The 12,926-nt window shown below is 50.9% G+C and overlaps 1 protein-coding gene across 2 annotated transcripts in view; it reads left to right on the forward strand.

The window, feature by feature from the left end:
- The window catches only part of LCLAT1 (lysocardiolipin acyltransferase 1), a 718,584-nt gene that overhangs the window by 137,240 nt on the left and 568,418 nt on the right, over positions 1-12,926 (forward strand). For both annotated transcript variants that reach the window (XM_078649857.1, XM_078649858.1), the window contains exon 3: positions 5,396-5,499. The gene's annotated coding sequence lies outside the window, so the exon portion shown is untranslated. The remainder of the gene's footprint in view (positions 1-5,395; positions 5,500-12,926) is intronic.

Here is a 12,926-nt window from a genome sequence, read left to right on the forward strand (position 1 = left end):
CTGAATGCCTTGTTAACCTCTCCTGTACATAAGAGGTAATCTATTCGCGCATAGGATCTATGTGTATAGGAAAAGAAGGTGTATTGTGTGGAAGTTTGATGGGCCGCCCTCCAGATGTCCACCAGTCCCACCTCCTGTAGCCATTGCTTCCCTTCCCCTGATATTTAACCCCTGTGGTATCCAGCAGTTTGTGACCTATCTTTACTCGAGTCCATTACCATGTTCAAGTCCCCCACCTAGTAACCTCATTCGGATCTGAGGAGCCAATGAGTCCGCTACAGCTGCCTTGATGAAGCACTCTTGTCCTGCGTTAGGGGCATATATGGAGCCTATCACCATTTGCTGGAAACCGAATTGTATAGTGTAGGCCAGTAGTGTCCCTTTCATCTTCGCTACTTTCTCTTTCACCACCCCTCTACAACGATTGGAGATGAGCATAGCCACCCCTGCTTTCTTTTCTCCCGTGGTGGAGAAATATTGCTGTGGGAATGCTCTTGAGTGCATGCGGTGATAATCTCTGGCGAGGTGATGAGTCTTTTGGAGAAGAAATTTATCGGCCTTTGCACTTTCCAGATAGCATGTCTTTTAAGAGGATTGTTGACCCTTTAATGTTAAGGGTGAGTATTTTCACTTCCTTAGCAGCCAGTCTTCACTTGTGGTAAGAACATGGACTTTGATGGCGAGAGCATTAAGAACTGCCTGGGCGCAATATTTGCTTGGTTTCAACTTAACCAGTTGAAATGCAACTCCGACAAGTCCGAGCTTCTCTTCTTCGGATGCCCCCCTGATCCCGGATGGAAGACCTGGTGGCCTGCAGGAATGTTCCCCCTGCTACTGACTCCAAGGTAGCTAAGAACCTGGGAATCAAGATGGACAATTGCCTTTCATTGAAACCCCAGATTCTTGGCTTGGTGGGGCAGTGCTTTGGAATACTCAAAATGTTGAGGAAATTTCTCCCCTTTCTCTCTATCACCCATAGGAAAATAACGGTACAAGCCCTGATTGGATCGAGGTTGGACTACGTGAACGTACTCTACCTCGGTCTGCCTGATTATCTTTTGTCACGGTTACAGGTAGTGCAGAACGCGGCGGCTCGGGCCATTTTCGGCCTTGGTCGCCGTTCCCATGCCACTGGCATTCTGGAGTCCCTTCATTGGCTTCCAATTAGGAAGCGCATTAAGTTCAAGGCCCTTACTATGGCGTTTAAAACCCTTCATGGCATTGGGGCTCTCTATCTGCGGAAGAGAGTTGTCTTCCACCATCCAACCAGAGCTTTACGATCGGCTGCCATGTCACGAGCGAGGATCCCAGTAATTAGGCGTGCACGGACTGGGGGCCGATCCTTTCAACATCTAGCGTCACGGGCCTGGAATGATCTGCCTCTAGCTCTGAGAAAGAGCGAGAATTTGGCTTCTTTCAGGAAAGACCTTAAAACGTGGCTGTTCTGCCTCTAATTCCCCTTCCGTTGGATGAGTTATGCTGTGTCTGGTCTGTCAGCGCCGGGACACTCTGCTAGAGTAGCTAAGCGCTTAATAAAACCTACGATAACATAACATAACATGACTGGGGACAGTGACGTGAGCTGGCGCAGTGCTCAGGGTAGGCACCCCTCTCCCATATGGCAACCCACTCCCTTTGTCAAGTGGTATGGCGATTGCTCAGGTATATGAACAGGATAAATTGCGTGTCATGCCCCATGGGCTTCCTGTAAGAGACATTACGGCTACCAGACTCCCTCCCCCCCTTTGCTCAAACCCAACAAACAAGCGTGAAACACTGTCCCAAAACCCCCAGGCACCCACCCCAAAACTGTCCCGATCCCGCAGTCCCATGTGCCCCCCCCCCGTTTCTGTGGCATCCTGGATCCCACCCTCCCCCTTCCTAACCCCAACTGGGAAACTCCAGGGTCCTAACATTGTCCATTGCCCGCCACTCAGGGACGCGGGCATGTGGGGAGTTGAAGCATAGGGGCTAGTTGTGGTCCAAGTGTCCCGAGCTCCCCGCCCCCGGTAGTCCCACCCCAGTCAGCCCAATCGCAACTTTTGCCCCTGGTAAAGTCACAAGTCATCCGGTGGAGCCGTGTTCTTGAGGACTGTGTCCAGGGCCGCCTGCTTCTCTTGCGCAATAGCGGGAGGGTCCGGCCCTATTCCGAGGGTAGGCGATCGTCTCCGTCCCACTCTGCCCCTTTTCCCCCCCGATGACCTCTGTGTACGGCCGGGCGCCTCCTCCGGGCGCTAGTGCTCCAAACTGAAGATCTTGCAAACTTCTTTGAGAGATCGGAGTTGGTACAACTTGCCATTTCATTTGAAAAATCAGGCGAAAATGATGGCCCCAAGAGTAAGCCACTATTTGGTCTCTCAGATGTGCAGTCACCTCTTTAAACTCCTTCCTCTACTACAGTGTAATGGCGGCTAGGACCTGATTGAAGGCTATAGAGTGTCCTTGGTATTTGAGGGGTAGCTTTTCCATGGCCTCTCGGAAGATGCGCTCTCTGAGGGGGAAATCTGGAAGGAAGGCTAGTATGTCCGTTGGGGGAGCTCGTCGCTGCAAGCCCACACTGTGTGTTTGGTCAATGCGGATTTCAAAGTCCTGTGGCTCTCCCAGAATGTCACTGAACAGTCCTTGCAGATATTGAACTTCGTCAGACCCCTCAGCATCGAAGGAACACCCCTGACGCGGATGTTGTTCCGCCTCGAGCAGTTTTCGAGGGCCTCTGCATGTGCCTGCTGGTTGATTTGGTGGTCCCGTAAGTGTATCACCTCTTGTTGAAGCTGCTCAATCTCCTCGTCCTTGGTCTGCTCGCAATCTTCAATGGCAGCTACTCTTTCACCGATTGCGTTGACGTCGTGACGGATCTCCGTCACTAACCTCGCTTTTGAGTGTCTGGAAATCCTCTCATAGTGTTAAAGAGTGATTCCAGGAAGGAGCGGGTAATCGGACCTCCCCTCCTCCGAGTCCACTTGCGATTTCGGTGCCGGGGACGTTCTACCCCCCTTCCCCGCTGACAGGAAGCCTTTGGTGAGCATCTCCTCCAGGGACCTCTCTCCCTTCCTCCTCACGAGGACAAAGCTGGGCTGCAAATTAGCAGAGGTTTGTGTGTGGCACTTGTCGCGCCCGCCTGTTGCTTGTCAAGCACTCTGTTGCGCGGCGCCAAACCTGTTGGGACTTCTCCCTGCGGGTGATGTTAGGCTGCAGCCAGTCCCCACTCCAACGTAGCCTCTCAAATCCGGGCCAGGGCTGAGGGAGCCTCGTTAACCACCAACTGCTGCTGGGCCCTTCCATTGGCCACAGTGATCAGGGCCCCCTCTGGGAGACCGTGACGTGCCCCCCCACCCGATGGCGTGCCCTATGAATGACAAGTTCTCTCTGGAGCGGTGTCGCTCCATCCGCTTGTTGCTCCCGCCTGCGGTCAGCTCCTCCACCGGCCGTTTGCTTGTGCTCCAGCACCTTCGCCAGGCGATATATCACTGGCCAGGCAGTAGCCTCCCTCGCACACCGTGCAGTGGTTCTGCTCCCCTCCTCCTCACCTTGTCACTCATTGCTGCTGATGCAGTTCTCCCAGCTCTGTAGGGCGCCAAGCTCGGGGGGGGCCTCTCTTGTGGTTCTCTGGCCACTGCGATGCGGTGGGCTATCACTCTAGACCCGGTGTTCTCCTGGCGGTGAATGGCCTCAGTAGTGGGCCCAGCTGTGGCCAGGGACAATGGGCGCTGCCTGCTATGTACCTCTGGCAGGCTTTGCCGTGCCCCCGCCGGGCGATGACCCTGGCCATATCCTGGGCCGCACCGCGCGCCGGCTCGCTTTCCACTGTTTAGCTGTGGGGCTCCCAGGTACAGGCGCGGCTCTGTTTGCTCCGCCACTCACCGGTGCCCGAGCCCCTGCGCCCAGCCGCCGCGTTTACGCTGGGCTCTCAAGCGTGCCCGGCAGCCACCAGCCGTATATGCCGCTGGCTGGGCCTCTTCACTGCTTTCCTGGATGTGGCGTTCGATGCCGACCGGTCCTGGCAATATTTTCTCACGCCACTGCTCAGTGCCTTCGGACCGTCCAAGAGCGCTGATTGGGCTTCCAGCCCTGCGTTGCGCGCCTCCGGTGCTGCCCCCTCACTCCTGCATATGTTTCCGCCGACCGTAGCGGCTCTCTCGGGGTCTGATGCTTGAATATGACGGTGCGAGAGGACCGGGAGCGGGGAGCTGCCGAGAAGTGCGACTCAACAGTCCGCCATCTTGGCCACGCCCCCCGGTTTTTGATTTTTAAAAGTTGTGTTTTTAGCTTTCCAGGATTAGGGGTGGGTTGTTTTCATGGTATTTTTGAATGAGAGATATTTTTGCCAAGTGAAGATGGTCGTGTTAGGTGGGCATGGGATATTTCCTCTCCCTTTCCGTTGACATAATTTGTGGGCACGCATATTTGATTGGAGAGACTTTCATGATGATATTCTTTGTATGAAAGAATCAGAGCCTGGCAATGTCCATGTCTAATTCAGTTAAAATAGTTTGATAAAACATCTATTTTTATCTTATTTTGGTAGAATAGTCTTTTGGTTGTTGGCTTTCAAGACCTTGCAGCCATTCAATTGTGTTATGACTGCAGATGGTGGACTTTGATTCCCTGCCCCATTTGGATAATAAACGAGCTCTAGCTAAGCCAGTAGGGTTGGTTCTAATGTGCTAAAGCAAAACAGACAAAACACCTACATGTGGACTGCCTTCAATACAGTTCTGTTTTTGTTTGTATTTCAAATATAGAGGCCTATTATTATTATGTAATGCCTCGTGCCATTCAATCTAAACACTCAAGTGAAGGTGGAAGGATACACCCAAAGAGGAAAACACATTAGGGAAGAGATGGGCCCAGCACTGGGCTGAACCAAGAGGTGATTGACAAAGTCCCAAGCCAATAGCTGAATGAAGCTGGTCGAATAAAGCCAGTGCCTCTAGGGGGCACACCAGGAGTCTACTTTTTGTGTATTTTAAACAGATTGTTTGACAGCTCTGCAGTCCCATTTTCAGAACTAAAATCGCCACTGCAGGCTTCACCTTACCCAATGGCTTGCTGAAGCCCTTGGGAGGGAACATCCTCGAAGGGTGCATATCTGGACTTACAGCCCAGCAAATAAAAATGTATTAACGTAATAGAAATACCCTCCTTTGAAAGATGGATTGCTGCTCTTTTTCTTAATTTAAATATTTCTTTATTTTGTGTACCATTAAATTGAGTTAAAGCATGTAGGTACAACAGAGTAGCATTTCAAAGTGCTACATTAAAACAGGTTAACTTTTAAACTGTGTTAGCTAACTACTCATTCACTGGCTACTTCATTCATATTGGAAACGACAGATAGGAATAACTGCATTATATTTGGTTTCTTATAAATGTTTTATTATCCCTTTTTTTGCAGAATGCTGTAAAAGAATGATAATCAAATGGTCTAGATGAACAGGATTGGCAACATGGCAGCCCACTAGATTCCAGGCTAGCAAATGCAAAGCAAGAGGATTAAAGGTAGGTTGTTAATAAATGGTTAAAAAAATTACTTTAATAACAAAATAAATAAATGGTGACACACAACGATGTAAAAGAAAATATGATCCGATAAAAATAACAGTATGTGTGGAAGAGGTGTGGCGCCGCGGCCAGGGCGACTGACGCTGGAATCTGGGGACCACGGTTCGATCCCCGGCTCCGGCGGCAGGTCAGCCCAGCACCATGTGACTCTGGGCAATAGCTCGCTTAATCTTCCCGACGGCCCCCCAGCGCCTAGAGACCCTTACGGGTGATTGTGCGCTTTACAAATGTGGACTTTACTTTACTTTACTTATGTAGGCTGAATACAAGCGTAAATCAAATAAAAAAAAAAATGTTTGTTGTTTTTTTTTTTTTTTAGTGTATTCCTTCCTAGGTCTCTTCTCCATAAACGTAATCTGCATTTTAAGCCGTCATGGTTGACCATGCATCTTTATCAGTTTTCAGAATTGCTGATCACTCCCGACTCTCTGCTAACTTTCCACTATTTAACTGCTTGTTATTTTAAGGATATCTTCAACAAATACAAAGTAAAGATACTTTCAGTTTAAACAGCTTGAATCCTTTGATAGCACAATAAGTCCATGGACTGCTCTGGGACAAACAAATGGAGAAATCAGAAGTGAGACTGGCTTTCCAGTGCTCGGCACTTTTCATCTAAGCCTTCAAGATCTTTTAGTGAAACATCTTTGAGGATACTGTAACTGAGTGACATAAACACGGATTCCACAAATCTGATTTGTTTGGGAGGTGAAGCTGTACGTTGCTCCAGATCACAAGAACAAGGTGGAGTACCACTGGTGGGTCCATCCTTAGCGTCTTCTGACTTCTTTTGACCCATTACTAAGCACTTACTGACGCTGGTACAGACCTCTACTCCTGTTCTAGTATATTCGATGGTCCCTGGTGTCTGAGGATACTCCAATGCTAGAGGCAGTGTGTGACCCCGAACTGACTTTGGCTGAAGCCCAACGAGCACCAGGCAATGAATAAAAAAAAAAAAGCTCAACCAGTCATTATGCAGCATGACTCTAACCCAGTGTCTCTGCCAGGTAGCACCTACCAGCAGAGGCACTATTACCTCTTTGCTTTGAACCCTGATTCTATATCAGAGCAGAGTATACCACAATATGCTGATGATGAAATCAATGAAGGGGATGGCTTGCTCCCTCCTTACTATGCTGATAATGCCTTCTATATTGATTTACAAAATGCCTGTTGGCTTGCCACCTTACCTAAGACAGATCTTCACTCGCCTCTTGGGACACCAGCGGAATGCAGTTATGCAGTGCTTTATTTGCAGTGGGGGTCCAGAGGGCAGCCGAGTCTCTAGAATCTTATCTACCCTCAATTGAGACCAATACAAATGTTCTGAAAGACCTTTTGCAGCCTCGGGCAACAGCTTCAGAGCCTGTTCATTATTTTTAACCTTGTTCTCGTTGATATTTTGTTGGTCACTTGATCAACGCCTTATTTTTGCCTGGCTATGAATAGGCAGTTGGCCACATATCTCAGGCTGGTACCTGGTGCACCAGGTGTTCTCACCCAGCACCCCACTAATGAGGGTCTTATTGTACAGGCCTTGACCCTCATGGCAAAACCTAGTTCATTTTCAACTGCTCCCCCAGATATGGAATCCAGGAGGATGCATGTTTATAAAAGCATCAGTTTTTGGCAAGTACATGTATTCTTCGGCTAATTTGGTATTGCGCTGCGTAAATGTGGTTTGTTCTCTGGGCCAGTACACACATGTCCAGCAGGATCTTGCCACGTTCTCGGAAGATCTTGTAGCCACTTTGGCCCATTTGCAAATGTTTGCCAGAATTGTAGGTAATATATTTAATCCACTAGATATAATCCACTAGATATTACTAAAAGTTAACTGTTTTCTTGTCCCTCTTGTTTTATATACCATTAATTATGTCCTATACACTTCTTTACCTGCACCTTTATGCATTTTTTTCGGTATTGTATGGTTGAAATAAGTATGGATTTATATGAACTAGTGAAACTGATCAACAAAAACAACGTTCTGACTGTTAATTTTTCTTGTTTTCTTTAATAACCGTTTTTTCAAAAATTATCTTTAGCAAAATTATCTTGGGTAGGATTGGATGTTTTTCTAAATTTTGAAATTTTTCTATGAAGACATTGTTTTGTCTGGTTTTCTTATCTTGGTTTCACTGTTATACAGCGATTTCTAGCATAGGCTATAAACATTGTTAATGTGCTAGATCAGCCACAGAAAAGACCGTAATGTAAGCACACACTGTACTCCCTGTTGCAGCCTTTCAATTAAGTTCCTTCCTAACTATGCTACAAGATGAAGATTTGGGTATGCTAATTCTCTCTACCTGATGCCTACATGGTAGAAGGTTACTTCAGTTGCACATTAGCACAGAAACCTTAAAGACACATTTTGGGAAAGCATGGGCCAGTTGTCATCTTCTCCCTTCTAGTTTGCAACAATAGCTTATTTGTCCGTATGTATTAATGCGAACTCCAAGAAAAGAGAGGGAGGAGGTTAGGGGCCTTCATCTATTTTTAATCTCGGAAATTTTAATCAAAATACCTTTTGACCTGTAGGATGGAATTCCTGGCTAAAATTCGAAAGTGCACTAAGAAGCAAAACCTGCTCTTCTAAATGCAGAGATAAATCAGTGGCCAATTTTAAAGCATTGCTAAACGTACGTTTTGCTTTCACATTATCTGCTCAATACCGAAGTAAAACAACCATCAACAAAACCAATAGATCTGACCTTGGCAATGCTATGATGTTTTATTTTTTAATGCATTTTTTGCATTAGTATGCAAAAGGCGTTAAAAGTTCAAAATGAAAGTACAACAAGCATTTACAATGCAACGGTCTCGCCTTTGCCAAAGTTAGAGCTATTGGCATTGTAAATGACATTTTTTTAATTTATGTGTTGGTTTTTAAAACAGATAAATAAATGGCATGGTCATTTACAATGTCAATAGCTTAATCTCTCGCAAACGCGAGACCTATTGCATTTGCACCCACCCACAGAGAGCCCCCCACACACACAAAGCCCCCCCACACACAAACACACTAACACAGAGCCCCCCCACACACACACTAATACATAGAGCCCCCCACACACACACAGCCCCACACACACACACAGCCCACACACACACACAGCCCCACACACACACACACAGCGACACACACAGAGAGCCACACAGAGACACACACACACAGAGCCACACACACACACACACACAGAGCCACACACACACACACACAGAGCCACACACACAGCCCCCCGCACACACAGCCCCCCGCACACACAGCCCCCCGCACACACAGCGCCCCCCCACACAGAGCCCCCCCACACAGAGCCCCCCCACACAGAGCCCCCCCACAGAGCCCCCCACACAGTCCCCCACACAGAGCCCCCCCACACACACAGAGCCCCCCACACACCGAGCCCCACACACACACACACAGCCCCCACACACACACACAGCCCCCACACACACACACAGCCCCCACACACACACACAGCCCCCACACACACAGCCCCCACACACAGAGCCCCCCACACACAGAGCCCCCCCACACACACAGAGCCCCCCCACACACACAGAGCCCCCCCACACACACAGAGCCCCCACACACACACAGAGCCCCCACACACACACAGAGCCCCCCCCACACACACAGAGCCCCCCCCACACACACAGAGCCCCCCCCACACACACAGAGCCCCCCCCACACACACAGAGCCCCCCACACACACAGAGCCCCCCACACACACAGAGCCCCCCACACACACAGAGCCCCGCCCCACACACACACAGAGCCCCGCCCCACACACACACAGAGCCCCGCCCCACACACACACAGAGCCCCGCCCCACACACACACAGAGCCCCGCCCCACACACACACAGAGCCCCGCCCCACACACACACAGAGCCCCCCCCCACACACACAGAGGCTCCCACACACACAGAGCCCCCCCCACACACACAGCCCCCCCACACACACACACAGCCCCGCCCCCCACACACACACACAGAAGAAGGGGGCAGAAAAGTGAGCACAACGAGGAACAGGGGGTTGGGGGGGCAGAAAAGCGAGCACAACGAGGCAACCGGTTGGGGGCATAAAAGCGAGCACAACGAGGCAACAGGGGGGTGGGGGCAGAAAAGTGAGCACAACGAGGCACAGTGGGGTGGGGGGGCAGAAAAGCGAGCACAACGAGAGAACAGGTGGTGGGGGCAGAAAAGCGAGCACGAGGGAACAGGGGGTTGGGGGCAGAAAAGCGGGGGTTGGGGGGCAGAAAAGTGAGCACGAGGCAACAGGGGGATGGGTGGCAGAAAAGCGAGCACAACGAGGCACTAGGGGGTGGGGGGCAGAAAAGCGAGCACAACGAGGAACAGGGGGTGGGGGGGCAGAAAAGCTAGCACAACGAGGAACAGGGGGGTGGGGGGGCAGAAAAGCGAACACAACGAGGAACAGGGGGTGGGGGGCAGAAAAGCGAGCACAACAAGGCAACAGGGGGGTGGGGGGCAGAAAAGCGAGCACAACTAGGCAACAGGAGGGTGGGGGGGCAGAAAAGCGAGCACAACGAGGCAACAGGGGGGGGGCACACACACAAAACAGAGACTTCATACGAGGAATCTCATGCGGAGACATACTTCTATCATTTATCAAGAGCCCACAGCACGCATCAACTGGGGCTGCTGCCGTTGGCATCTAGGACAGCGGGGTATCCAACTCCCGGCCGCACACACTATTTTCAGATGCCTGTGGCACTTTGCTGCTACTTTCAGTTTCCTCCCGTTCAGGGGTGGGCTGTACGGGCGCTGCTGTGGGGTGGGGGGGCGTGGCCAGGGCTCCCAGTATGGGGTGCATGTGGTAAGCCGCCGGAGACCCAGCCATTTGTCAGAGTCCCGGGTCTGGTTCGCTAACTAAGTCCCTGCAATGAAAACCATTCAGTTTCCTGGAGCAAGACATTAGCCCGCTTGCATACTCCTACCCTCACGAAGGCAGTGAACCTCAACTCCTCGCTCTCGCTAAACAACAAATGCCCACTGACCCTGATACTTTGCAGCAGTGAAGCTGGAACTTACCTTGGGGGCTGTGGGCATGAAGGCTGCCTCAGTGCAGCCGCGTGATAGAGATGAGGGAGGGGAGGGGGAACCCTCACTAGAGCTCAGCAGTAGACGTGATGCCCGCCGGCCCGGCACTGCTGGCCTTGAGGACTCTTACTGGCCCTCTTGCCATGTGACGGGGGATGACCGGGAATGCAGTCAAGCCCCACCTACTGCCGGCTGATGACCCGGATTTCAAAACCGGTGCCTCAGATGGCTAATACTGGCCAGGTGAGCACTGCCCAGTGTGCCTCGATCCAGCACAAGGAGATCCTATGAGGAGCCGTGGGTCAGGCGCCCCGCGCCCCCAGAGGTGGTGTCCCGCTGACCTGTTCTAGCGCACCCTGGCCACAGGCCTGCCGTGCTTGCACTTATGCCCCCCAACCCGCCGCCGTGATGACCGGGCCGCTACCCGTGACCGCGCTCGCCCATGAAGTCCATTCCGGGGGTTGTTGCACTGCATTGGTATTGCGGGGCCCATCTCCCTGCGCGGACGGTTGTTGAAATGGGGGGGTGGAGGCGGAGGAACGATCCATGAGATACCACCCTGCGCACCCTGGGCCGACAGACCCCCTGCAGCAGTGCACCCCCGCCCTCTTGCCCAATTCTGACCCATGAAGGAGGAGCGGGAATGGCCTGAATGCCGTACCCCCCTACCCAGGTGCATCTCAACCACATTGGAGCCAGACTCTGGGCCAGGGGAGCAGCCTCCCCTCCCCCCAAGTGACTCCAACCCAGGCTATGGCAAGGTGGTGCCGGGCAGTTTGGGGAAGCCGAGGGCTCACGTAATAACCACCTTAGCAGCTCAGCCAGGCGCATGTCTAACGGTGTCTATGGCAGTTCTTATACATCGGGCTCCCTGTACGATGAGGGTCTGGGATCAGAGAAGGCCTCCTACGGCTGTGCGCCACTCTTGCCAGCTCTGTGGGTGGGTGTGGGGGAGGCGAGGCGCACATGTGTCTCCCGGTGCACCAGGGCGGAGAAGAGCTGCGGCAGAGGGAAGGGGGGGGAGGCGAGGCGAGAGCGGGACGGAGAAGAGCTGCGGGGCGGAGAGCTGCGGGCAGAGGGAAGGGGGAGGCGAGAGCGGGACAGAGGAGTGCTGCAGCAGAGGGGGGAGCGAGGCAAGAGCGGGAAGGAGGAGGGCTGCGGGCAGAGGGAAGGGGGGGAGGCGAGCGGAGCCACAATCTCTGCAGGGCTCAAACAAAAAAATTTACAAAATGCTGCTTACCTGCTCGCAAATTGATAAATCCATTCTGGCAACAGCAATCGCGCAGCCCGTCCCTGCAACAGACACGTTACGAATGACAAAAACATGCCTTGGAAAAAAAACCAAAAAAAAAACCAAACATCCACCGCTGCATGACGGAAAAAGGGGCGGGGCTTAAAAAAGACAAACTCCCACGAATCTGCTCCGAGTATGATTGCCACACCTCTTCCAATGGCTAGCCTCCATTTATGGAGCTAGCCAATGGAAGAGAGAGGCGGGTTCAACCCCAGTAACTGAAAAACAAAATTTCTCGAGCTGCGCGACACTGCTGCGCAGTGTACGCCAGTCGAGACCTAAAAAAGTAGAAATCCTACTGTGTAATGAGGTTTTGCGAACGGTTGAAAAAAATAAGTAAAAAATGACCCACTGCAAAAATAAAATGAGGAAAAAAAATGAAGTAAAAGCAGAAGTCAAAGTCGAGATTGGCCCACCATCTGCTCCCTGAAGTGGGCTTCTCTTTAGGTGGATATGCACATTTAAAATGCTGTTACAGTGCAGAGAGTGTGGACGACAATGCAAAAAGTAAATACATGGCTTAAGAGGCCTGGCAGAAAAACCTTAGAGGAGAAGAAAGAGAGAGAGTAAATCTTGGAAGAATAAATGTGTCCCAATAAAACATGTTTAGAGCAACTGTACTAGTAAACACACATTTATTACTACAGTGCAATGGGCAAATGCCCGTTTATTATCACAATGCAGCAACATTGACGTGAGAACAATTGTTTACAGGCGGCTTCCTAGATTGCATACTATATTTACTTTATGCATGGAACCAACTTTTCTTATGGCCACAAGGACTCTTCAAAATGTTTTACCTTTCTGTTCAAAGTTAACCCTTTGCCTCCTTGTCCATTTTTGGAAAACCAGTACACATGGAAAAATGGCCTGGCGTAAACAATATCTGCAGATGCCCAGAGTCCAATGTCCCTTTGAAGAATATTGTTGATGGAGGGAAGGGGCATGATTAACCACTTGATACTTTGCATGTCACTTGTCTTAGCACCTCCCCCACACTG

This window comes from Lissotriton helveticus, chromosome 6 (assembly GCF_964261635.1).
Source record: "Lissotriton helveticus chromosome 6, aLisHel1.1, whole genome shotgun sequence".
In the NCBI taxonomy this organism is placed as follows: Eukaryota; Metazoa; Chordata; class Amphibia; order Caudata; family Salamandridae; genus Lissotriton; species Lissotriton helveticus.